At 41.8% G+C, this 27,430-nt stretch overlaps 1 long non-coding RNA gene across 1 annotated transcript in view; it reads left to right on the forward strand.

Moving 5' to 3' along the window:
* The first annotated feature begins 2,711 nt into the window (after positions 1 to 2,711).
* The window catches only part of LOC144761659 (uncharacterized), a 37,081-nt gene continuing 12,362 nt past the window's right edge, over positions 2,712 to 27,430 (forward strand). Inside the window, exons 1-3 of the long non-coding RNA XR_013595835.1 lie at positions 2,712 to 2,827; positions 12,210 to 12,329; positions 26,557 to 26,676. This is a non-coding gene — a long non-coding RNA (uncharacterized LOC144761659). The remainder of the gene's footprint in view (positions 2,828 to 12,209; positions 12,330 to 26,556; positions 26,677 to 27,430) is intronic.

Here is a 27,430-nt window from a genome sequence, read left to right on the forward strand (position 1 = left end):
TTTGGGGCCGGATTTTTGCACGTTGTTTTTATTCAATATAGTCGTTCATAGTCATGAGGTAAGGTGACTCCTCCTTTCAGAGATAGTGTGCATGGTCCTCGACTCCATTGTTAGATTGTTTTCTTTCGATCATCTGGTTCGGACGTGTATTGCTCCTCTCTGGTTCGGTACCGTCCTTCAGGTTGCCCTCAGTGAATAATCCACTCTTCCCTCGACAATATTGCTATCACACATTTTTCCCTTTCTCCGCATGTCCGTTCAATCAGAAAATCTCTCATCTTTGGTCGAATACATCGTGTGCTTATCAATTGAGCACAAGGAAGAAGACTACGAGGCTTGTCGTTTGTTCAGTTTCAAAAAGACTCTTCGAGATCATTGGGCTTGAGGACGAGAAATTTAGCAACAAAGCACTCAGCAGATGCAAGAGCTCTTCAAAGAAGAGTCCAAACAAGAAGCACAACAGCAGAAGAAGATGAAGCCTTCATGGTTGAAGAATCCAACTCCAACCTTGACATCGAGTTCAAGTCAGAAGACATTCCAGCAGGACAGGGTGTCATGGGTACCAATACACCCGTACCCCAGAAGTTACCCATCACTAAACATAAGGCTTCTGCAACACCTATGCCTATGTGCATTGGTCGACACCGAGACGATGTTTCTGACGCCCCTTCCCTTGGGCACGGCACCGAAACAAATAGTCAATCCTTCCGGCTCGGTATCGTCCCGAGACAAATCATCTTCGGACCCAAAACATTCTACTCCGAAAGACAAATCTGGTTCACAGCCAGAACCCTCCCACCCAAAACAAAAATATGCTCAAGTCCAGTTTGGTACCAAAACATTCTGCACCAAAATTGAGAGACCATATTTCGTACCCTCCGGAACCAATCTTTGACTTTATGAAAGACAGATTTGATCCAAAACAGAAGAACATTTATATTAATCCAGATACTGGACACATATTGGCCAAAACTCCTTCCAAGATGTACTTGGCTCACAGGACACTGGAGACAACATTCCCCTAAAAAAAGAAAAGGACATTGCTACAAATCCTTTACATTTGCCATCCCTTCCACTGCCTCCACCGACTTCACCTTTACCAGAACTACCAGGCTTAGATCCACTTCACATAACACCACAGGGATCTCCTTACACACAGCCTGATTTAGAAGATAGGGATGATGATGATAATGATGACAATGTTCATCTGCCGAGAGACCCATGGAATGATTACAATATTGATCCACCCATGGGTTATGTTCCAGACCTACACCCTACAAAACCCTCACTTCCATATGATAGCATATCTTATCTGGAGCAAATTTCCAGGCAGCAGCACATCATTGAGTTGCACTGCACAAGTACGCTTTAGATGATGATTTTTTATTTGAAACACTCTGGTCTTCATACAGAGTTAGTCAAAGTCTACTTATTTAGAAATTTGTGATGAGAAATGAAGAGGACACCTTAAAAGCTCAGTTTGTGCCTGAATCTTAACACCCAGGGTTGATGAAAAATATAAAACATCACCCTCTGATCGTTTTTTATTGAATGACAGCTTCCTCTTGATTCCCTGGTAGTTTCCAATGCTTGTAAAGGAGCAAACTCAGACATCTGGTGATGCTCCTCCCCAGATAAAGAATCAAAGCTTATTGATTCCTCTGGTAAAAGAGTAGCAGCACCAGCCTCTAATCAATGGTGCATTGCTAACACACGGGGATTCTTAGCTATATATCACAGTGCCCACTGGGATGAAATGGATGATCGACTTCAGTACCTCCCATATGAACATAAGTAAATGGCACAAGAGCTAGTTCAAGAAGGAAATCTCTGCTCTAATTGTTCTAATGTATGTGCTCTTGATGCTGCTGACACTGCAGCAAGACAAATCAATACCAGCATTCTCGACATAGGCATGCCTGGCTTAGAATTACAGGCTTTACACCAGAGGTCCAACAGTCTATCATAAAAACTCTGTTTTCACTAAAGGGAATTAATTCAACTCACGGTAAAGTTAGCAAATACCTGAAGTAGCATGACTCATTGCCCCTACACAGTATGCTGTAAGGGGTGGAAGATAAAAGTGAACGACACAGCTAATCAATGGATGAAGAGGGCTGGCTGAAAGTATAAGTATATTTTATATGCAATTTCATTAAAATCAAGGTCTAGGAAAAATGCCAGACCTGAAAAACACACTGGGACCAAAGGTATTCCACACTTAAACAACAGGTCAAGTAAGCTACGAAAATAGATCCGTGGGGACGGCATTTGTTGGTCCTATCTCAAGAAAGTACTCAGACGGAGATCATACAAAGGTGAGTTTTCCTATTACAGGAATGAAAGTGAAATGTTTCACATTTGTTGTGAATTCATACTGCCTTTGACTGTCCGACTGGTGTTAAATGCAGGTAATATTTTGTAAGTGAAAACCAAAAGATCATGTGTCTTGATGTAAATACAAAGGGTTGAATTTAGAGTAACAGATATTTGAAGAATTATTACATCTCAACTGAGTGCAAAATCTGTAGTTCTTCGTAGAGCAACGTATGTAAATTGCTAGCAAAATTACATTTAGCTGCTTCAGCAACTCCACGATATAATTGCCACATGCTTATTTTCACTCATCGCTACACATCTCACGGTGCACAGATAATGTCAAATTTTAAATGAATATATATTTTCTCATATGTTCTCTTCAAAACAGCGACAATAACCAGGCGCCAGCCAAACGGGATGACGCTCGGTTCACTGCCGAGTATGGCAATCTTCTGGCGAAAGGGGCTCTGAAGAAGTATTTAGATTCTGCGCTTGCAGGACAAAAAAGGTATTGGATCATTATAACAATAAAACATATTGTTTTTAATTAAATAGATATTTAACAAAGGTAACATGTTTATTTTGATTGCGTAATACATTTCTGTTCACTGGAAGTCCTTGAAATGTATGTATGTATTCATTTTGCTATTATTTAACTGTTCTTGTTTGTCAACAGAACACACAAATGCCTTGAACAGGGGTGGCTCATCCATTTGCGCAGCAGAGTGTCGCCCCATAAGCTCCAAAGCGGAAAAATAAAAACAGCTATAAAGTCTATTTACAGCCACTTTATTTTTCAGATACATGTCCTACGCTAGTGTCAGGACGGGGCAGGGCCAGCACTGCCGGTTGGCAGCAGCAGGGAACTGCGTGCTTTAAAATGCACATGTCTCCTTGGCAGGCCATCTTGGGATGGCTAGCCAGACATATGCATTTTAAAGTTCTCTAGCCTAGCTGTCTTAGACAACTGGGTAGTAGAAAGATCAGGCTTCCAGTGCCCATAGAAGCTCTGGAAGAGTCTGCTCTGTCCAATCCTGGTGCTTCTTTCATGGTGTGAAAGCAGCAAATGTGAAGAAAACATACAGAAATCACTGTGGTTATTGTGTTTTCGTCCTGCTAGTTTTTCATTACAGGTATTAAACTTGTAACTTCTATGTTATGGTGTGGTAATACATGTAATGTCAGCAATACTGGTCATATATCGCCAAGTCTTACTACAGGCCATTTGTAATGAGGAATTTAATGACTGCACAATAACTGGGAATGATCACTAGACTCTGTCATGCAAAGCAAGGGACTTGCTACAGACTTTTTTTTGCTGAGCATAAAGATTGAACGGATTGGTGCCAATAGAGATTCCCTATACAAATTTGAGGGCTTTAGATAATTTTAGGTGGTGATATCATTATAAGAAAACATCAGAAAGAAATAATTTTCATCAAGTCATCGGCTTTTCACATCTTTTAGATACACCTATACATAATTATACAGACTCTCTTTTGAAAACCCATGTTTGAATTATATGTGATACTGCTTACTCTTAATATTAATGTAATTTCCTGGTTTTAAAAAATTATAATGTTAAGTGCTTATCACCTTGTTTTGAATATAATTTCCTTCTGAATGTAGAGTCAATCTTCCTCTGTGATGAGAAATGCATTCATATTTACAACCCCACACCAGTATCCTGGCAACTGCTTTTCGGATTTGTTGTAGATGTCAGAGAAAACAGTACACAGGTAAAACAAGACATTCTTGTCAAATCTGGACCGAATAAAATCAGTAGCTAACATTTGTGCTAGATGGAGAGTCAAGCAGTCACTGGAAGCCATACACTAGCCAAAGAGAAAGGAAAGCATTTAATATATGCAAGTAGTGTGTTCTGAGATGCTGTGTGTTAAACCTGTCAGCCTGAGGGTGGTCTTCCCCCAAGCCTTTTGCCTCACCACCTCCATTATTTGCTGCATTTTTTGTTGTTGGCCTGAGGACACTATGCACTGTACCACTGCAAACCAGTGATAAAATGCTTGTGGCCCTTCCCTAAAATATTACTACAATGGCGTATACCCCAATTGGCATACTTATTATACTTGTAATCCTCTTTTAGAGTGGTGTACCATATATGTATGGCCTGTAAACTAATTGCTACTGGTGGGCCTGCAGCACTGATCATGCCATCCACTTAAGTAGCATTCTAAAACATGTCCCAAGTCTGCCACTGCAGCCTGATGCAGTTTTCAACTACCATTTTGAGTTGGCATTTAAACCCCCTTGTCAAGCCTTAAACTCCCTTTTCATTACATATAAGGCATCCATAAGGCAGGCCTCAGGTAGCACTTTGGGCAGAGTGCTGTGTTATTAAAATGTAGGAAATGTACTTTTAGGTTTTACATGTCCTATTAGTGAAAATGTCCTAAATTCATTTTTCACTACGGTGAGCCCTGCCCCTCCCATAGGATTACATTGGCAATTCATTATTCCATTTACTTTTCTAGAATTTCAAATTGAAAGCTGGTAGCTCTTTCAAGTTTGGTGTCTTTGGGATTGTTTGGAAGAGCCCTTTTTTAATGTTAAAGTCGGATACATAATCTAAATTTTAAAAATGAAACTTTTAGAAAGTTTCAATTTTTCTGCCCTTCACCATTTTTCACCTGTAACCTGCCTTTGATAACATGAGTAAGTGTAAAGGACAGTTAGATCTCATGAACTGTTTCCAGACAGTCACAAAGTAATGGGATAAGTTTACCTCAATGGCCATCTGCTGGCAGTATGAGGGGCTAACGGCGGCCCTCAACTTTCTAGACCTGTCTGTAGCCTTCAACACCCTCTCCCACCACACACACACACTGCTATACTCCAGAATGACGGCATTCAGGGAACTGCCCTTGACTTGATCTGCTCACTCCTCACCAGCCGAACCCTAAGAATGAGACTCCCGTTACCCCTCTCCAAACCCCCAGAGATCTGCTGCAGAGTACCCCAAGGATCATCGCTCAGCTTCATGCTCTTCAACATCTCCATGGACCCCTCGTCGTCATCGTCAGAAAGCTTGGAATCAGCATAGTATCATACGCTGACACCCAACTCATCCTCTCCCTCACCAAGGAAACCGACACAACCAGACGCAGGTTCCAGGAAGGAATGAAAGACATTGCTTCCTGGATGAGCAGCAGTAGCCTGAAACTCCATGCTGAGAAAACAGACGTGCTCGTCCTCAGATCCACCCTCTCTGCATGAGAGAATTCCTGGTAGCCCAACACACCCATGAAACCCTCCACACCCATGGACCACACCCCCCACTGTAGTGTAGTTCCTATATTTCCAATAGGCTCTGCGCATTGGAATAATATATATTCTATAGATTAGATGTAGGACTGAGGTCGAATAGGTCTCTATCGAATTTACTAAACTTAATAGTGAGTGCCACCTAGCTCAGAGGTCACTAGAAACTTTCTCGAATTCACAAGAAGGGATTAGTTTCTGACAACCGCATAAACAGGACAACTTTGTATCCCAAGAATAGGAAATATGTCTCTAAAATCGCGGAAACAATAAATAAGTATTTCACTCAGTCAATCGTGCATGCTTCGGTTCAACAGAGTTTGCAGAGAAATAGAGAGACGGGCATTTTCAATAAAAAGGTTTATTGAACAGTCTTCTTTCTCATGCAAGAGAAGTGAACTGCTACAATCGTTAAGCAGACTGCAAAGTATAATGCGTACAACGAGAATAGTATTATAAAATAATACTGTAAATGCAGTGTATGGTTTCTAAGCCATATAAAAATACATACAGAAACAACATTGACTAAAATACTCAACTGTTGCTTCTAAATACACCTACCCCAATGTACCTAACCTAAGTCTAGTTCGCGGGAAGAAGTAAGTATTTTGTAGCATAGGTTTTAGTTGTTTTTGCCAAGAATCTACCAAAGGTTTCTCTAGGTTCTAATCAACTCCATACCTTGGTTTAGAATGAAGGAGATCTGGTATCTCTGTCTCAGGACTCAATTTCCCAACACCCCGCAAGGGGAGCTTGGAAACACTGGGGCTGGATTCTCGGCGAGAGATAGGACTCTTGATCAGTGCATCAGCTGGAGGGTCGGCTTCCTTCGGCACTTGCTGGAGCGATCTGCGTCGGGCAAGTAGATAGTCAAACTGCTCCGAAACGCCGTAGTTTGCCATAGCAAGTGAAGGTATATTTATACCTTGAAAGTGTTTAGGAATGCCATAGATTGACGTAAAGTCGGGCATAATAACGTCAGGAAAGAACCTTAGGGAATAGTTGTTCTTTGCAAAATACATGAGTTCTTGGACAAATCAATATTCAAGCAAGGGGAAGTTCCCTAACTGCTTAAGCCGATTTTTCAAGAAATCGTTGTAACGTTTGGTATGAATGGAAATAGCCATACCTGTATTTGGTCTGCATGGGCTATGCCTAAATAAGGGATTGATTTCTATGCCTATATAAGGGCAATGCGAATTGTACACATATAAGGGCATGAATCTGGAAAATTCATTTGGCTCTCTAAATGGCACACAACACAACCCCAGCTTTATACTCGACTCCTCCCTCACTATGACCCAACAGATCAATGCCATCTTCTCCAGGTGTTTCAACACTGTCCACATCCTCCAAAACACCTTAAATTGAATCCCCTGAATTCAGAAAGGCCATCACCATGAACTCATGACCAGCAGACTAGACTACAGAAATGTCTACTATGCCAGGATCAACAAATCCCTACTCCACAGACTCCAGACCCTCCAGAACACCGCTGCCAGACTCGTCCTTTGCATCCCATGACAATACCACATCACTTTGCATCTACGAGACCTCTATTGACTCCCCATCGAAAAAAGAGTGACCTTCATCCTGCTCACTCACACCTACAAATCCCTCCACAACACTGGACCTCAATAACTAAACGAAAGAGTTTTCTTCTATTTACCCCAAAGTAGCCTCCGCTCTGCCATCCTCCCCCTGGCCGAAATCTAACCCATCTGCAGAGCCAGATTGGGAGGAAGAGCCTTCTCCTAGATAATGGCCTAGACCTGGAACAAACTCCCCCGCAGTGTCAGACAATCTAAAAATCTGCAAGCATTCTGGAAAAACCTCACGTCCTGGCTCTTTAGATGATATGGAGCTGCACAAACTACTCCCCGTATCCCCCAGTACCTGGAGACCCACACAGGTGAGTACCACACTTCACAAATACCTAATTGGTTGATTGAAGCTGAGCACAGCACCACCTAAAACTCTTAGCCTGTGCTCTGCCTTCAAACAAAGGGCCTAACAACTCTGCATTTCACTGCAGACAGCTGAGAGCCAGGACACGGGAGTCAAGAATTTTCATGCATGTTAAAGCCTCTGTCTAGAAGCTTGTCTCCTCTACCAGAACCAGGGCACCAGGGTATACAAGTAGGGCCTCAGATGCCAATTCTTCAAAATTCTTCTTGACCTGTGGTAGTCTGCCAGAAAGAAGGACTTCTGTGCTGATGGAAGGACAAGCACTCAGCTGGACTGTTGCTCTATAAGACAGCTGAATTGTTGGATTGCTTCCCTATTTGTTCTGGTACTCTTCTTCCTTCTGCCTTTGTACAAGGACTTGGGGCCATATGTAGGTAATTTGTGTTTTGCGATTTTCATATTTTGATTTTTTGGGAATCGCAATTAGAGAATTGCAATACGCAATATAGGTAGGATTAGCAAAATATTTTGCGAATCCCACGTATACCGTATTTGTGAATCGCAATTCGAGGTTCGCAAATAAGGAATACCTTCTCATTCATTCCTATGGGCTAGAATGCCAAAAAGTGCATTTTTTCAAAGAAATCGGAAAATACCACCAACTTGAAGTTGATGCTATTTTGCGATTCCTTAAGCCAAAATCTGCACAACATGGATGCTTCCTACATTGCATTTAAGCAATCGCCATTTGCGATTCCTTAAATGCAATAGCAAAATAAGGAATTGCACATTTTGTGATTCCTTATTTTGCATGTGGGTGTTTGTGTGCTACATAGCACACTGCCCTAATTGCAATTGCAAATGCTGAAATTCTGTGAATTTCAGCATTTGCGAGCGCAATTAGGCTTCCTACATATGACCCCTGATCTTCAACTGTCCAAGGAACTCCAGAGTGACTCATTAGGGCTATTATGCTTGGCTCCTGTTCTGGTCCAAAAATACACAAAAGGCTTCTTCTATCTTGAACCTGCATTTGTACCAAGCCTGAGTGAGTCCGGACTCCTGGACCCTTGGAAGTGGGGCTAAAGGTGCCCTGATAACCAAAATCCAAAGTGGGGACATTTTTGCTCAAAACAGCTCTGAGAATTGAGAACCAGGATAATAACGGGACCATCCTGTTCACCTAACCTCCAGATGTGCATTGGCAGTAAGTTGGCTTCGCTGATTCTCCCGCTACGTTCTTCTCCACAACAGCAAATCCATTTCAACTGTCCTTTGCCAAAGGGGTATATAACCTCATGGAACTATCTTTAGCTACATCCCTCTGCCTTGTCCCAGTGGAGATTTTCAACTTCCATTTTGACGACTAAGTAGAACGTTTAAATCTTCACTACAGCTTTGAACCATGGCTATCCGGCAACATCGCTCCCTCATTGGACACCCCCTGCAACCTTGCCCTGATGAAATTTAACTTCTAAGTTAATTTTTTCTCAAGAAGTTTTTTAAGTTCGATGGTAAGCGCTGAAAAGGCAAAATCCCTTCTTGCATCCTAAACTGCGCTCTATCGTGGTCAGGCATATTTTTCGGCTTTCACCTGATCTCTCATGACTAGACGTCCACTGATGGTAGTTTGATCTTTTAAATACTATTTTTTACAAAAAAAAAAATGTCACTCCAAGTTCGAGACATGTGTGCTGTAGGTACACATGCTTTACATACTCCTGCTATCTAGTTTTGGGTTCGGATTTTTGCACGTTGTTTTTATTCAATATAGTCGTTCATAGTCACGAGGTAAGGTGACTCCTCCTTTCAGAGATAGTGTGCATGGTCTTCGACTCCATTGTTAGATTGTTTTCTTTCGATTATCTGGTTCGGACGTGTATTGCTCCTCTCTGGTTCGGTACTGTCCTTCAGGTTCCCCTCAGTGAACAATCCATTCTACCCTCAACAGTATTGCTATCACACATTTTTCCCTTTTTCGTTCAATCAGAAAATCTCTCATCTTTGGTCGAATAAATCGTAGGCTGCCTCCGGACAGAGACACGTCGATCCATCTCTCTGCTGATGGTTTTGATTCCATTTCAGTTCTGTCCTCTGTGCCACTCGAAGTATCCTCACATCGATCTACACCAGGTCTGTAATTTGTGCTTATCATTGGAGCACAAGGAAGAAGACTGCGAGGCTTGTCGTTTGTTTAAGTTCAAAAAGACTCTTCGAGATCATTGAGTTTGAGGACGAGATATGCAGCAACAAAGCACTCAACAGATGCCGGAGCTCTTCAGAGAAGAGTCCGAACAAGAAGCGCAGCAGCAGAAGAAGATGAGGCCTTCATGGTTGAAGAATCCAACTCTGACCTCGACATTGAGTTCAAGTCAGAAGACATTCCAGCAGGACAGGGTGTTATGGGTACCAATACACCCGTACCTCAGAAGTTACCCATCACTAAACATAAGGCTTCTGCACCACCTATGCCTATGTGCATTGGTTGACACCGAAACGACGTTTCTGACGACCCTCCCTTGGGCACGGCACCGAAACAAATAGTCAATCCTTCCGGCTCGGTATTGTCCCGAGACAAATCGTCTTTGGACCCAAAACATTCTACTCCGAAAGACAAATCTGGTTCACAGCCAGAATCCTCCCACCCAAAACAAAAATATGCTCAGCAGACGAAAACTTAAGCTTCGAAATCAAAAACTGCTTTGGAACCGAAACCTTCCACCTCCAAGGACAAGTCCAGTTTGGCACCAAAACGTTCTGCACCAAAATTGAGAGACCATATTTCATACCCTCCGGAACCAATCTTTGACTTTATGAAAGACAGATTTAATCCAAAACAGAAGAACATTTATATTAATCCAGATACTGGACACATATTGGCCAAAACTCCTTCCAAGATGTACTTGGCTCACAGGACACTGGAGACAACATTCCCCTAAGCAAAAAGAAAAGGACATTGCTACAAATCCTATACATTTGCCATCCCTTCCACTGCCTCCACCGACTTCACCTTTACCAGTACTGCCAGGCTTAGATCCACTTCACAAAACACCACAGGGCCCTCCTTACACACAGCCTGATTTAGAAGATAGGGATGATGATGATAATGATGACAATGTTCATCTGTCTAGAGACCCATGGAATGATTACAATATTTATCCACCAATGGGTTATGTTCCAGACCTACACCCTACAAAACCCTCCCTTCCAGATGATAGCATAACTTATCTGGAGCAAATTTCCAAGCAGCAGCACATCATTGAGTTGCACTGCACAAGTACACCTTAGATGATGATTTTATATTTGAAACACTCTGGTCTTCATACAGAGTTAGTCAAAGTCTACTTATTTTGAAGTTTGTGATGAGAAATGCAGAGGACACCTTAAAAGCTCAGTTTGTGCCTGAATCTTAACACCGGGGGGTTGATGAAAAATATAAAACATCACCCTCTGATCGTTTTATATTGAATGAGAGCTTCCTCTTGATTCCCTGGTAGTTTCCAATGCTTGTAAAGGAGCAAACCTAGACATCTGGTGAAGCTTATTGATTCCTCTGGTAAAAAAAGTAGCAGCACCAGCCTCTAATCACTGGTGCATTGCTAACACACGGGGACTCTTAGCTATATATCACAGTGCCCACTGGGATGAAATGGATGATCGACTTCAGTACCTCCCATATGAACATAAGTAAATGGCACAAGAGCTAGTTCAAGAAGGAAAGCTCTGCTCTAATTGTTCTAATGTATGTGCGCTTGATGCTGCTGACACTGCAGCAAGAGAAATCAATACCAGCATTCTCGACATAGGCATGCCTGGCTTAGAATTACAGGCTTTACACCAGAGGTCCAACAGTCTATCATAAAAACTCTGGGCCTCATTTATGAAAGCCTTGCGCCGCCGGTGCGTCACTTTTAACATGGGAAAAAGTGACGCTTGGGTGGCGCAAGGCTTTCATAAATAAGGCCCTCTGTTTTCACTAAAGGGAATTAATTCAACTCACCGTAAAGTTAGCAAATACCTGAAGTAGCATGACTCATTGCCCCTACACAGTAAGCTGTAAGGGGTGGAAGATAAAAGTGAACGACACAACTAATCAATGGATGAAGAGGGCTGGCTGAAAGTATAAGTATATTTTATATGCAATTTCATTAAAATCAAGGTCTATTAAAAATGCCAGACCTGAAAAACACACTGGGACACAAAGGTATTCCACACTTAAACAACAGGTCAAGTAAGCTACGAAAATAGATCCGTGGGGAGGGCATTTGTTGGTCCTATTTCAAGAAAGTACTTAGACAGAGATCAAACAAAGATGAGTTTTCCTATTACAGGAATGAAAGTGAAATGTTTCACATTTGTTGTGAATTCATACTGCCTTTGACTGTCCGACTGGTGTTAAATGCAGGTAATATTTGGAAGTGAAAACCAAAAGATCATGTGTCTTGATGTAAATACAAAGGGTTGAATTTAGAGTAACAGATATTTGAAGAATTATTACACCTCAACTGAGTGCAAAATCTGTAGTTCTTCATAGAGCAACGTATGTAAATTGCTATCAGAATTACGTTTAGCTGCTTCAGCAACTCCACGATATAATTGCCACATGCTTATTTTCACTCATCGCTACACATCTCACTGTGCACAGATAATGTCTAATTTTAAATGAATATATATTTTCTCATATGTTCTCTCCAAAACAGCAACAATAACCAGGCGCCAGCCAAACGGGATGACGCTCGGTTCACTTCCGAGTATGGCAATCTTCTGGCGAAAGGGGCTCTGAAGAAGTATTTAGATTCTGCGCTTGCAGGACAAAAAAGGTATTGGATCATTATAACAATGAAACATATTGTTTTTAATGAAATAGATATTTAACAAAGGTAACATGTTTATTTTGATTGCATAAAACATTTCTGTTCACTGGAAGTCCATGAAATGTATTTATGTATGCATTTTGCTTTTATTTAATAGTTCTTGTTTGTCAACAGAACACACGAATGCCTTGAACATGGGTGGCTCATCCATTTGAGCAGCAGAGTGTCGCCCCATAAGCTCCAAAGCGGAAAAATAAAACGGCTATAAAGTCTATTTACAGCCACTTTATTTTTCAGATACAAGTCCTACGCTAGTGTCAGGACGGGGCAGGGACAGCACTGCCGGTTGGCAGCAGCAGGGAACTGTACGCTTTAAAATGCACATGTCTCCTTGGCAGGCCATCTTGAGATGGCTAGCCAGACATATGCATTTTAAAGTTCTCTAGCCTAGCTGTCTTAGACAACTGGGTAGTAGAAAGCGCAGGCTTCCAGTGCCCATAGAAGCTCTGGGAGAGTCTGCTCTGTCCAATCCTGGTGCTTCTTTCATGGTGTGAAAGCAGCAAATGTGAAGAAAACATACAGAAATCACTGTGGTTATTGTGTTTTCGTCCTGCTATTTTTCATTACAGGTGTTAAACTTGTAACTTCTAAGTTATGGTGTGGTAATACATGTAATGTCAGCAATACTTGTCATATATTGCCAAGTCTTACTACAGGCCATTTGTAATGAGGAATTTAGTGACTGCGGAAAAACTGGGAATAATCACTTGACTCTGTCATGCAAAGCAAGGGACTTGCTACAGACTTTTTTCTGCTGAGCATAAAGATTGAACGGATTGGTAGAGAGACAAAATATCGAAATTAAAATATTGATATACAATAATATCGATGTTTTAATTTCGATGGTATAGAATATCGATGTGCAATAATATCGATGGACAGAATATCGATATTAAGGTATGCATGTTAGTAATATCGAAAATTTGTTAAGTATTATGTATTTTATTATGTTGTTTATATGTTTGTTAAACATGTTTTTTAATGTATGTTTAGAATTTGTAAATTTGTTTACATTTTGCGTTTTAGTATCAGAGCGGGTTGTGGGTTTATAGGGGAATAGGGTGGGAAGTAATTTAATTATAATGAATTGATTAATATGTTTTTAAAAATATTTTTGATTAATAAATATTTAATAATTAATAATTAATTGGTAATTAATTATTATTAATTAGTTAATTAAAAGAATTAGAGTTAATGTAGTAGTATTTATTATTTTTTGTTATTGTTAATTAATAATTAATTGGTAATTACTTATTATTAATTAGTTAATTAAATTAATTAGACTTAATGTACTAATATTTTTAATTTGTTGTTATTGCTAATTAATAATTAATTGGTAATTCATTAATATTAAGTGATTAAATGACAATTACATTTTTTATGTGATTTATTTATGTGTAGTGGGTTGTGTGTTTATAGGAGAATAGTGTGTGAAATAATTAAATTAAATTAATTAAAAAGATTGTATTTATTTTTTGGTATTTATTGTTAATTAATTGTTAATTAATTGATTGATTATTAGTTTTTTAATTATTTCATAATATTAATTATAAATAATGTATTAATAAATATTGTTTGTTCTTGTAAATATCTTGTTAATTAATTAGTAAATAATTTTTAATTGGCAATTAATATGTGTTAATTAGCTAATTTATAATTACATAAATGTAATATTAATTCTTATTAATTTATTAATTGATATTTATATTAATGGTGGTTTTTTGTATGTGTAGTGTGTTGTGTGTTAAAGGGGGATTAGTGTGGGAAGTAATTTTTACCACCATGCTATCCAACGCTTTCCCTACTGTTGCACCCTCTGGAGTGGGAATAGTAATTTTTACCCCTACGCTATCTAACGCTTTCCCTACTGTTGCATTCTCTGGAGTGGGAATAGTAATTTTTACCCCTAAGCTATCCAATGCTTTCCCTACTGTTGCACCCTCTGGAGTGGGAATAGTAATTTTTATCCCTACGCTAAGCAACGCTTTCCCTACTGTTGCACTCTCTGGAGTGGGAATAGTCATTTTTATCCCTACGCTATCCAACGCTTTCCCTACTGTTGCACTTTCTGGAGTGGGAATAGTAATTTTTATCCCTACGCTATCCAACGCTTTCCCTACTGTTGCACTCTCTGGAGTGGGAATAGTAATTTTTACCCCTACGCTGTCCAACGCTTTCTCTACTGTTGCACTCCCTGTAGTGGGAATAGTAATTTTTATCCCTACGCTATCCAACGCTTTCCCTACTGTTGCACTCTCTGGAGTGGGAATAGTAATTTTTACCCCTACGCTGTCCAACGCTTTCTCTACTTTTCCACCCTCTGGAGTACGAATAGTAATTTTTACCCCTACGCTATCCAACGCTTTCCCTACTATTGCACTCTCTGGAGTGGGAATAGTAATTTTTACCCCTGTGCTATCCAACGTTCTCCCTACTGTTGCACTCTCTGGAGTGGGAATAGTAATTTTTACCCCTACGCTATCCAACGCTTTCCCTACTGTTGCACCCTCTGGAGTGGGAATAGTAATTTTTACCCCTACGCTATCCAATGCTTTAACTACTGTTGCACTCTCTGGAGTGGGAATAGTAATTTTTACCCCTACGCTATCCAACGCTTTCCCTACTGTTGCCCTCTTAGGAGTGGGAATAGTAATTGTTACCCCTACGCTATCCAACGCTTTCTCTACTGTTGCACTCTGTTGAGTGGGAATAGTAATTTTCACCCCTACGCTATCCAACGCTTTCCCTACTGTTGCACCCTCTTGAGTGGGAATAGTAATTTTTACCCCTACACTATCAATCGCTTTCCCTACTGTTGCACTCTCTGGAGTGGGAATAGTAATTTTTACCCCTACGTTATCCAACGCTTTCCCTACTGTTGCACTCTCTGGAGTGGGAATAGTAATTTTTACCCATCGCTATCCAACGCTTTCCCTACTGTGGCACCCTCTGGAGTGGGAATAGTAATTTTTACCCCTACGCTGTCCAACGCTTTCCCTACTGTTGCACTATCTCGAGTGGGAATAGTAATTTTTACCCCTATGCTATCCAACGCTTTCCCTACTGTTGCTCTCTCTGGAGTGGGAATAGTAATTTTTACCCCTACGCTATCCAACGCTTTCCCTACTGTTGCACTCTCTGGAGTGGGAATAGTAATTTTTACCCCTACGCTATCCAACGCTTTCCCTACTGTTGCACTCACTGGAGTGGGAATAGTAATTTTTACCCCTCCGCTATCCAACGCTTTCCCTACTGTTGCACCCTCTGGAGTGGGAATAGTAATTTTACCCCTACGCTATCCAACGCTTTCCCTACTGTTGCACCCTCTGGAGTGGGAATAGTAATTTTTACCCCTACGCTATCCAACGCTTTTCCTACTGTTGCAATATGTAGAGTAAGTATATACATTAATTTATATGTAGTTTTAATTTATTTTAAATGTGTATGTATTAGTTATTCATTTTTTATATGTTTTAATGTTTATATTTTTAATTTGGTAAATTATATTATTTTTACATTATTAATAATACATTTAAAAAAAAGATATTTTAACTTCGATATTTTTGTATTACTATATATTTTTTTCGATATTTTTGTACTTACCTTTATGTAGATAGAACTCCGATATTTTTGCTTTCGATATTTTTGTGTCGATATTATTGTATGTCTATATTATGTCTGTCGATATTATGTCATAGATTCGAACGGATTGGTACCAATACAGATTCCCTATACAAATTTGAGGGCTTTAGATACTTTTAGGTGGTGATATCATTATAAGAAAACATCAGAAAGAAATAATTTTCATCAAGTCATCGGCCTTTCACGGTTTTCATCTTTTAGATACACCTATACATAAATATACAGACTCTCTTTTGAAAACCCATGTTTGAATTATGTGTAATACTGCTTACTCTTAATATTAATGTAATTTCCTGGTTTTAAAAAATTATAATGTTAAGTGCTTATCACCTTGTTTTGAATATAATTTCCTTCTGAATGTAGAGTCAATCTTTCAGTGTGATGAGAAATGCATTCATATTTACAGCCCCACACCAGTACCCTGGCAACTGCTTTTCAGATTTGTTGTAGATGTCAGAGAAAACAGTACACAGACCTAGGTAAAACAAGAAATTCTTGTCAAATCTGGACTAAATAAAATCAGTAGCTTTACATTTGTGCTAAATGGAGAGTCAAGCAGTCACTGGAAGCCATACACTAGCCAAGGAGGAAGGAAAGCATTTAATATATGCAAGCAGTGTGTTCTGAGATGCTGTGTGTTAAACCTGTCAGCCTGAGGGTGGTCTTCCCCCAAGCCTTTTGCCTCACCACCTCCATTATTTGCTGCATTTTTTGTTGTTGGCCTGAGGACACTATTCACTGTACCACTGCAAACTAGTGATAAAATGCTTGTGGCCCTTCCCTAAAATATTACTACAATGGCTTATACCCCAATTGGCATACTTAATATACTTGTAAGCCTCTTTTAGAGTGGTATACCATATATTTATGGCCTGTAAACTAATTGCTACTGGTGGGCCTGCAGCACTGATCATGTCATCCACAAAAGTAGCATTCTAAAACATGTCCCAAGTCTGCCACTGCAGCCTGATGCAGTTTTCAACTACCATTTTGAGTTGGCATTTAAACCCCCTTGTCAAGCCTCAAACTCCCCTTTCATTACATATAAGGCATCCATAAGGCAGGCCTCAGGTAGAACTTTGGGCAGAGTGCTCTGTTATTAAAATGTAGGAAATGTACTTTTAGGTTTTACATGTCCTATTAGTAAAAATATGTCCTAAATTCATTTTTCACTACGGTGAGCCCTGCCCCTCCCATAGGATTACATTGGCAATTCATTATTCCATTTACTATTCTAGAATTTCCAATTGAAAGCTGGTAGCTCTTTCAAGTTTGGTGTCTTTGGGATTGTTTTGAAGAGCCCTTTTTTAATGTTAAAGTCGGATACATAATCTAAATTTTAAAAATGAAACTTTTAGAAAGTTTCAATTTTTCTGCCCTTCACCATTTTTCACCTGTAGCCTGCCTTTGATAACATGAGTAAGTGTAAATGACAGTTAGATCTCATGAACTGTTTCCAGACAGTCACAAAGTAATGGGATAGGTGTACCTCAATGGCCATCTGTTGGCAGTATGGGGGGCTAACGGCGGCCCTCAACTTTCTAGACCTGTCTGTAGCCTTCAACACCCTCTCCCACCACACACACACACTGCAATACTCCAGAATGATGGCATTCAGGGAACTGCCCTTGACTTGATCTGCTCACTCCTCACCGGATGAACCCTAAGAATGAGACTCCCGTTACCCCTCTCCAAACCCCCAGAGATGTGCTGCAGAGTACACCAGGATCATCGCTCAGCTCCATGCTCTTCAACATCTCCATGGACCCCTCGTCGTCATCGTCAGAAAGCTTGGAATCAGCATAGTATCAGACGCTGACACCCAACTCATCCTCTCCCTCACCAAGGAAACCGACACAACCAGACGCAGTTCCAGGAAGGAATGAAAGACATTGCTTCCTGGATGAGCAGCAGTAGCCTGAAACTCCATGCTGAGAAAACAGACGTGCTCGTCCTCATATCCACCCTCTCTGCATTAGAGAATTCCTGGTAGCCCAACACACCCATGAAACCCTCCACATTCACGGACCACATCCCCCAACTGTAGTGTAGTTCCCATATTCCCAATAGGCTCTGCGCATTGGAATATTATATCCTATAGATTAGATGTAGGGCTGAGGTCGACTAGGTCTCTATCGAATTTACTAAACATAATAGTGAGTGCCAGCTAGCTCAGAGGTCACTAGAAACTTTCTCGAATTCACAAGAAGGGATTAGTTTCTGACAACCGCATAAATAGGACAACTTTGTATCCCAAGAATAAGAAATATATCTCAAACATCGCGGAAACAATAAATAAGTATTTCACTCAGTCAATCGTGCATGCTTCGGTTCAACAGAGTTTGCAGAGAAATAGAGAGACGGGCAATTTTAATAAAAAGGTTTATTGAACAGTCTTCTTTCTCATGCAAGAGAAGTGAACTGCTACAATCGTTAAGCAGACTGCAAAGTATAATGCATACAACGAGAATGGTATTTCTAAAATAATACTGTAAAAGCAGTGTATGGTTTCTAAGCCATATAAAAATACATACAGAAATAACATTGACTAAAATACTCAACTGTTGCTTCTAAATACACCTACCCCAATGTACCTAACCTAAGTCTAGTTTGCGGGAAGAAGTAAGTATTGTGTAGCCTAAGATTTAGTTGTTTTTACCAAGAATCTACCAAAGGTTTCTCTGGGTTCTAATCAACTCCATACCTTGGTTTAGAATGAAGGAGATCTGGTATCTCTGTCTCAGGACTCAATTTCCCAACAATCCGCAAGGGGAGCTTGGAAACACTGGGGCTGGATTCTCGCAAGAGATAGGCCTCTTGATCAGTGCATCAGCTGGAGGGTCGGCTTCCTTCGGCACTTGCTGGAGCGAGCTGCGTCGGGCAAGTAGATAGTCGAACTGCTCCGAAACGCCGTAGTTTGCCATAGCAAGTGAAGGTATATTTATACCTTGAAAGTGTTTAGGAATGCCATAGATTGACGTAAAGTCGGGCATAATAACGTCAGGAAAGAACCTTAGGGAATAGTTGTTCTTTGCAAAATACATGAGTTCTTGGACAGATCAATATTCAAGCAAGGGGAAGTTCCCTAACTGCATAAGCCGATTTTTCAAGAAATCGTTGTAACGTTTGGTATGAATGGAAGTAGCCATGCCTGTATTTGGTCTGCCTGGGCTATGCCTAAATAAGGGATTGATTTCTATGCCTATGTAAGGGCAATGTGAATTGTACACATATAAGGGCATGAATCTGGAAAACTCATTTGGATCTCTAAATGGCACACAACACAACCCCAGCTTCATACTCGACTCCTCCCTCACCATGACCCAACAGATCAATGCCATCTTCTCCAGGTGCTTCAACACTGTCCACATCCTCCAAAACACCTTAAATTGAATCCCCTGAATCCAGAAAGGCCATCACCATGAACTCATGACCAGCAGACTAGACTACAGAAATGTCTTCTATGCCAGGATCAACAAATCCCTACTCCACAGACTCCAGACCCTCCAGAACACCGCTGCCAGACTCGTCCTTTGCATCCCATGACAATACCACATCACTTTGCATCTACGAGACCTCTATTGACTCCCCATCGAAAAAAGAGTGACCTTCCTCCTGCTCACTCACACCTACAAATCCCTCCACAACACTGGACCTCAATACCTAAACGAAAGAGTTTTCTTCAATTTACCCCAAAGTAGCCTCCGCAACTGCCAACCTCGCCCTGGCCGAAATCAAACCCATCTGCAGAGCCAGATTGGGAGGAAGAGCCTTCTCCTAGATAATGGCCTAGATCTGGAACAAACTCCCCCGCAGTGTCAGACAATCTAAAAATCTGCAAGCATTCAGGAAAAACCTCAAGTCCTGGCTCTTTGGATGATATGGAGCTGCACAAACTACTCCCCTTATCCCCCCATACCTGGAGACCCTCACAGGTGAGTAGCACACTTCACAAATACCTAATTGGTTGATTGAAGCTGAGCACAGAACAACCTAAAACTCTTAGCCTGTGCTCTGCCTTCAAACAAAGGGCCTAACAACTCTGCATTTCACTGCAGACAGCTTAGAGCCAGTTCACGGGAGTCGAGAAATTTTCATGCATGTTAAAGCCTCTGTCTAGAAGCTTGTCTCCTCTACCAGAACTAGGGCACCAGGGTATACAAGTAGGGCCTCAGATGCCAATTCTTCAAAATTCTTCTTGACCTGTAGTAGTCTGCCAGAAAGAAGGACTTCTGTGCTGATGGAAGGACTGCCACTCAGCTGGACTTTTGCTCTATAAGACAGTTGACTTGTTGGATTGCTTCCCTATTTGTTCTGGTACTCTTCTTCCTTCTGCCTTTGTACAAGGACTTGGGGCCATATGTAGGTAATTTGTGTTTTGCGATTTTCATATTTTGATTTTTTGGGAATCGCAATTAGAGAATTGCAAAACGCAATATAGGTAGGATTAGCAAAATATTTTGCGAATCCCACGTATACCTTATTTGTGAATCACAATTTGAGGTTCGCAAATAAGGAATACCTTCTCATTCATTCCTATGGGCTAGAATGCCAAAAAGTGCATTTTTTCAAAGAAATCGAAAAATACCACCAACCTGAAGTTGATGGTATTTTGCGATTCCTTAAGCCAAAATTTGCACAACTTGGATGCTTCCTACATTGCATTTAAGCAATCGCCATTTGCGATTCCTTAAATGCAATAGCAAAATAAGGAATCACACATTTTGTGATTCCTTATCTTGCATGTGTGTTTTTGTGTGCTACATAGCACACTGCCCTAATTGCAATTGCAAATGCTGAAATTCTGTGAATTTCAGCATTTGCGAGCGCAATTAGGCCTTCTACATATGGCCCCTGATCTTCAACTGTCCAAGGAACTCCAGAGTGACTCATGAGGGCTATTATGCTTGCCTCCTGTTCTGGTCCAAAAATACACAAAAGGCTTCTTCTATCTTGAACCTGCATTTGTACCAAGCCTGGGTGAGTCCGGACTCCTGGACCCTTGGAAGTGGGGCTAAAGGTGCCCTGATAACCAAAATCCAAAGTGGGGACATTTTTGCTCAAAACAGCTCTGAGAATTGAGAACCAGGATAATAACGGGACCATCCTATTCACCTAACCTCCAGATGTGCATTGGCAGTAAGTTGGCTTCGCTGATTCTCCCGCTACTTTCTTCTCCACAACAGCAAATCCATTTCAACTGTCCTTTGCCAAAGGGTTATATAACCTCATGGAACTATCTTTAGCTACATCCCTCTGCCTTGTCCCAGTGGAGATTTTCAACTTCCATTTTGACGACCAAGTCGAACGTGTAAATCTTCACTACAGCTTTGAACCATGGCTATCCGGCAACATCGCTCCCTCATTGGACACCCCTGCAACCTTGCCCTGCTGAAATTTAAATTCTAAGTTAATTTTTCTCAAGAAGTTTTTTAAGTTCGATGGTAAGCGCTGAAAAGGCAAAATCCCTTCTTGCATCCTAACTGCGCTCTATCGTGGTCAGGCATATTTTTCGGCTTTCACCTGATCTCTCATGACTAGACGTCCACGGTTGGTAGTTTGATCTTTTAAATACTATTTTTTCCCCAAAAAAAACTTTCACTCCAAGTTCGAGACATGTGTGCTGTAGGTACACATGCTTTACATACTCCTGCTATCTAATTTTGGGTCTGGATTTTTGCACGTTGTTTTTATTCGATATAGTCGTTCATAGTCACGAGGTAAGGTGACTCCTCCTTTCAGAGATAGTGTGCATGGTCTTCGACTCCATTGTTAGATTGTTTTCTTTCGATTATCTGGTTCGGACGTGTATTGCTCCTCTCTGGTTCGGTACTGTCCTTCAGGTTCCCCTCAGTGAACAATCCATTCTACCCTCAACAGTATTGCTATCACACATTTTTCCCTTTTCCGTTCAATCAGAAAATCTCTCATCTTTGGTCGAATACATCGTAGGCTGCCTCCGGACAGAGACACGTCGATCCATCTCTCTGCTGATGGTTTTGATTCCATTTCAGTTCTGTCCTCTGTGCCACTCGAAGTATCCTCACATCGATCTACACCAGGTCTGTAATTTGTGCTTATCATTGGAGCACAAGGAAGAAGACTGCGAGGTTTGTTGTTTGTTTAAGTTCAAAAAGACTCTTCGAGATCATTGAGTTTGAGGACGAGATATGCAGCAACAAAGCACTCAACAGATGCCGGAGCTCTTCAGAGAAGAGTCCGAACAAGAAGCGCAGCAGCAGAAGAAGATGAGGCCTTCATGGTTGAAGAATCCAACTCCGACCTCGACATTGAGTTCAAGTCAGAAGACATTCCAGCAGGACAGGGTTTCATGGGTACCAATACACCCGTACCTCAGAAGTTACCCATCACTAAACATAAGGCTTCTGCACCACCTATGCCTATGTGCATTGGTTGACACCGAAACGACGTTTCTGACGCCCCTTATTTATTTAATTTATTTATTTAAAACATTTATATAGCCGGCTGACACCTTGCAGGTTTCCTGGCGCTGGAGAATAACTCTTTAACTGAGGGGGCTGAAAGCGAGCAGCAAGCGATTCAGGATTTTAAGGGAAAAGCCAGGTTTTAATACGTTTCCGAAAGGGGAGGAGTTGCGAAGTTTGGCGGATTTCAAGGGGCAGTCTGTTCCACAGTTTAGCAGCTGCGACTCTGAAGGATCTGCCCCCGGTCCTGACTTTGTTGTATCTAGGTACTGTTACCAAGCAGGCTGAGGCAGAGCGTAGAGTTCTGGTGGGGGTGTACCAGGAGAACATGGCTTGCAGAGGTCTGGGTCCACCTCCGTGCAGAGCCTTAAAGACAAGGCAAAGAGCTTTAAAGGCCACTCGTTGCTTCAGAGGGAGCCAGTGTAGCTCGGCTAAGGCCGCTGTGGCAGAGGACCTCCTAGTCCAGCCAAGAGCTAGCTTGGCGGCGGCCGACTGAGCTCTTTGGAGACTATCCAGTAACACAGCAGGAGACTCAAGTAACAACGCGTTACAGTAGTCAAGGCGACTAAGGATAGTGCACCTGACTATCAACGCCCGAGCTTGAGCGGGGAGGAGTGGCATGATTTTGCGCAAAGAGCGCAGAAGAGCTGAGCAAGTTCCCACAGTTTTTGCAACCTGAGTTTCCGTACTCAGCTTGTTGTTCAGCGTGGCCCCTAGGTTCCGAACCAAGGTGACTGGCTGTGGTTTTTCCGGTGTTTCCGGAGGCCAGAAGTCGCTAGGGAACTGGCGAGGTATTCGGCTTCCCGCACAATACAGAACCTCAGTTTTGGAGGAATTGAATTGCAGGGAATTATTATGTAACCAACCAGCCGTCTCCCTTAGGCAATCGTGAAATGATGTAAGAGGGATAGAGTCTTCTCCCTCCCAAGAGAGAATGAGCTGGGTGTCGTCGGCATAGTTGATAGTTTTTAACCTGTGGGCCTTTATTAACGTGATTAGGGGTTTGAGGTACATGTTAAAAAGAATGGGGCTGATGGACGAGCCCTGGGGCACCCCATGTGGCACAGAGACAAAGGAGGATTGGAATGGGGGGAGGGACACAGCCTGCCTCCTGTCCCGCAGGTAAGAATGGAACCATAGCAGGGTTGTGCCATCCACCCCAGCCTCACCGAGTCTCTCCAGCAGAATCCTATGGTTAACCGTATCGAATGCGGCAGACAGGTCCAGCAAGATCAAGGCTACTGCCTGGCCCCTGTCTGCACGCATACGGAGATCCTCCATGGCTGTCAGGACAGCTGTTTCGGTGCCATGGGCTGGACGAAAGCCAAATTGGAAATCGTCCAGGATAAGATTCTGCTCCAGGTGAGTAGAGAGACAGGCGCTCACCCATCGTTCCGCCACCTTTGCCGGGAATGGCAAAAGGGAGATGGGCCGATAGTTCGACAAACATCGAACTTGGGCACGGCACCGAAACAAATAGTCAATCCTTCCGGCTCGGTATTGTCCCGAGACAAATCGTCTTTGGACCCAAAACATTCTACTCCGAAAGACAAATCTGGTTCACAGCCAGAATCCTTCCACCCAAAACAAAAATATGCTCAGCAGACAAAAACTTCAGCTTCGAAATCAAAAACTGCTTTGGAACCGAAACCTTCCACCTCCAAGGACAAGTCCAGTTTGGCACCAAAACATTCTGCACCAAAATTGAGAGACCATATTTCATACCCTCCGGAACCAATCTTTGACTTTATGAAAGACAGATTTAATCCAAAACAGAAGAACATTTATATTAATCCAGATACTGGACACATATTGGCCAAAACTCCATCCAAGATGTACTTCGCTCACAGGACACTGGAGACAACATTCCCCTAAAAAAAAGAAAAGGACATTGCTACAAATCCTATACATTTGCTATCCCTTCCACTGCCTCCACCGACTTCACCTTTACCAGTACTGCCAGGCTTAGATCCACTTCACATAACACCACAGGGATCTCCTTACACACAGCCTGTTTTAGAAGATAGGGATGATGATGATAATGATGACAATGTTCATCTGCCTAGAGACCCATGGAATGATTACAATATTTATCCACCCATGGGTTATGTTCCAGACCTACACCCTACAAAACCCTCCCTTCCAGATGATAGCATATCTTATCTGGAGCAAATTTCCAAGCAAGCAGCAGCACATCATTGAGTTGCACTGCACAAGTACACCTTAGATGATGATTTTTTATTTGAAACACTCTGGTCTTCATACAGAGTTAGTCAAAGTCTACTTATTTTGAAATTTGGGATGAGAAATGCAGAGGACACCTTAAAAGCTCAGTTTGTGCCTGAATCTTAAAACCCAGGGTTGATGAAAAATATAAAACATCACCCTCTGATCGTTTTTTATTGAATGACAGCTTCCTCTTGATTCCCTTGTAGTTTCCAATGCTTGTAAAGGAGCAAACTTAGACATCTGGTGATGCTCCTCCCCAGATAAAGAATCAAAGCTTATTGATTCCTCTGGTAAAAGAGTAGCAGCACCAGCCTCTAATCACTGGTGCATTGCTAACACACGGGGACTCTTAGCTATATATCACAGTGCCCACTGGGATGAAATGGATGATCGACTTCAGTACCTCCCATATGAACATAAGTAAATGGCACAAGAGCTAGTTCAAGAAGGAAAGCTCTGCTCTAATTGTTCTAATGTATGTGCGCTTGATGCTGCTGACACTGCAGCAAGAGGAATCAATACAAGCATTCTCGACGTAGGCATGCCTGGCTTAGAATACAGGCTTTACACCAGAGGTCCAACAGTCTATCATAAAAACTCTGTTTTCACTAAAGGGAATTAATTCAACTCACCGTAAAGTTAGCCAATACCTGAAGTAGCATGACTCATTGCCCCTACACAGTATGCTGTAAGGGGTGGAAGATAAAAGTGAATGACACAACTAATCAATGGATGAAGAGGGCTGGCTGAAAGTATAAGTATATTTTATATGCAATTTCATTAAAATCAAGGTCTAGGAAAAATGCCAGACCTGAAAAACACACTGGGACACAAAGGTATTCCACACTTAAACAACAGGTCAAGTAAGCTACGAAAATAGATCCGTCGGGACTGCATTTGTTGCTCCTATCTCAAGAAAGTACTTAGACGGAGATCATACAAAGGTGAGTTTTCCTATTACAGGAATGAAAGTGAAATGTTTCACATTTGTTGTGAATTCATACTGCCTTTGACTGTCCGACTGGTGTTAAATGCAGGTAATATTTTGTAAGTGAAAACCAAAAGATCAAGGGGCAGATTTATGATAACTGGCGCATCCCCAGGGATGCGCCAGTTATCTTGCGCCGCTGCTCCGCCACCCATGGTGCGCCGCATTTACAATGCGGCGCACCATGGGGCAAAAATGGCACAGATGTGTGACGCATCTGTGCCGTTAAGGTGGCGCATTGCTGGAGTTGCGTCGCAAGCACGACGCAGCTCCAGCAAGGCTCGGGGGTGCCCCATCTTTGCAATGCTGCGTCAAGACCTACGCCTGCTTCAAGCAGGCGCAGGGTTTTGACGCAGCATTGGCCTGAAAGTGACTGAGTGAAATCTTATAGATTTCACTCAGCCACTTTTGCGAGGCGCACTTGCCCCGGAACGCCCACCCTGCGCCGGAACGCCCACAAGCGACGCAGGGCTTTACAACGTGACGCATCTGCCTAGATGCGTCACGTTGTAAATCGGTCGTAGGGATGCGCCACGTTTACGCCGCCTTGCGTGACGCAACAGCGGCGTAAACGTGGCGCAAAGGCCTCATAAATCTGCCCCCATGTGTCTTGATGTAAATACAAAGGGTTGAATTTAGAGTAACAGATATTTGAAGAATTATTACACCTCAACTGAGTGCAAAATCTGTAGTTCTTTGTAGAGCAACGTATGTAAATTGCTAGCAGAATTACATTTAGCTGCTTCAGCAACTCCACGATATAATTGCCACATGCTTATTTTCACTCATCGCTACACATCTCACTGTGCACAGATAATGTCAAATTTTAAATGAATATATATTTTCTCATATGTTCTCTCCAAAACAGCAACAATAACCAGGCGCCAGCCAAACGGGATGACGCTCGGTTCACTTCCGAGTATGGCAATCTTCTGGCGAAAGGGGCTCTGAAGAAGTATTTAGATTCTGCGCTTGCAGGACAAAAAAGGTATTGGATCATTATAACAATGAAACATATTGTTTTTAATGAAATAGATATTTAACAAAGGTAACAATGTTTATTTTGATTGCATAATACATTTCTGTTCACTGGAAGTCCATGAAATGTATTTATGTATGCATTTTGTTTTTATCTAATAGTTCTTGTTTGTCAACAGAACACACGAATGCCTTGAACAGGGGAGGCTCATCCATTTGAGCAGCAGAGTGTCGCCCCATAAGCTCCAAAGCGGAAAAATTAAAATGGCTATAAAGTCTATTTACAGCCACTTTATTTTTCAGATACACGTCCTACGCTAGTGTCAGGACGGGGCAGGGCCAGCACTGCCGGTTGGCAGCAGCAGGGAACTGCACGCTTTAAAATGCACATGTCTCCTTGGCAGGCCATCTTGAGATGGCTAGCCAGACATATGCATTTTAAAGTTCTCTAGCCTAGCTGTCTTAGACAACTGGGTAGTAGAAAGCGCAGGCTTCCAGTGCCCATAGAAGCTCTGGGAGAGTCTGCTCTGTCCAATCCTGGTGCTTCTTTCATGGTGTGAAAGCAGCAAATGTGAAGAAAACATACAGAAATCACTGTGGTTATTGTGTTTTCGTCCTGCTATTTTTCATTACAGGTGTTAAACTTGTAACTTCTAAGTTATGGTGTGGTATTACATGTAATGTCAGCAATACTGGTCATATATTGCCAAGTCTTACTACAGGCCATTTGTAATGAGGAATTTAGTGACTCCGCAAAAACTGGG

This window comes from Lissotriton helveticus, chromosome 6 (genome assembly GCF_964261635.1).
Source record: "Lissotriton helveticus chromosome 6, aLisHel1.1, whole genome shotgun sequence".
In the NCBI taxonomy this organism is placed as follows: Eukaryota; Metazoa; Chordata; class Amphibia; order Caudata; family Salamandridae; genus Lissotriton; species Lissotriton helveticus.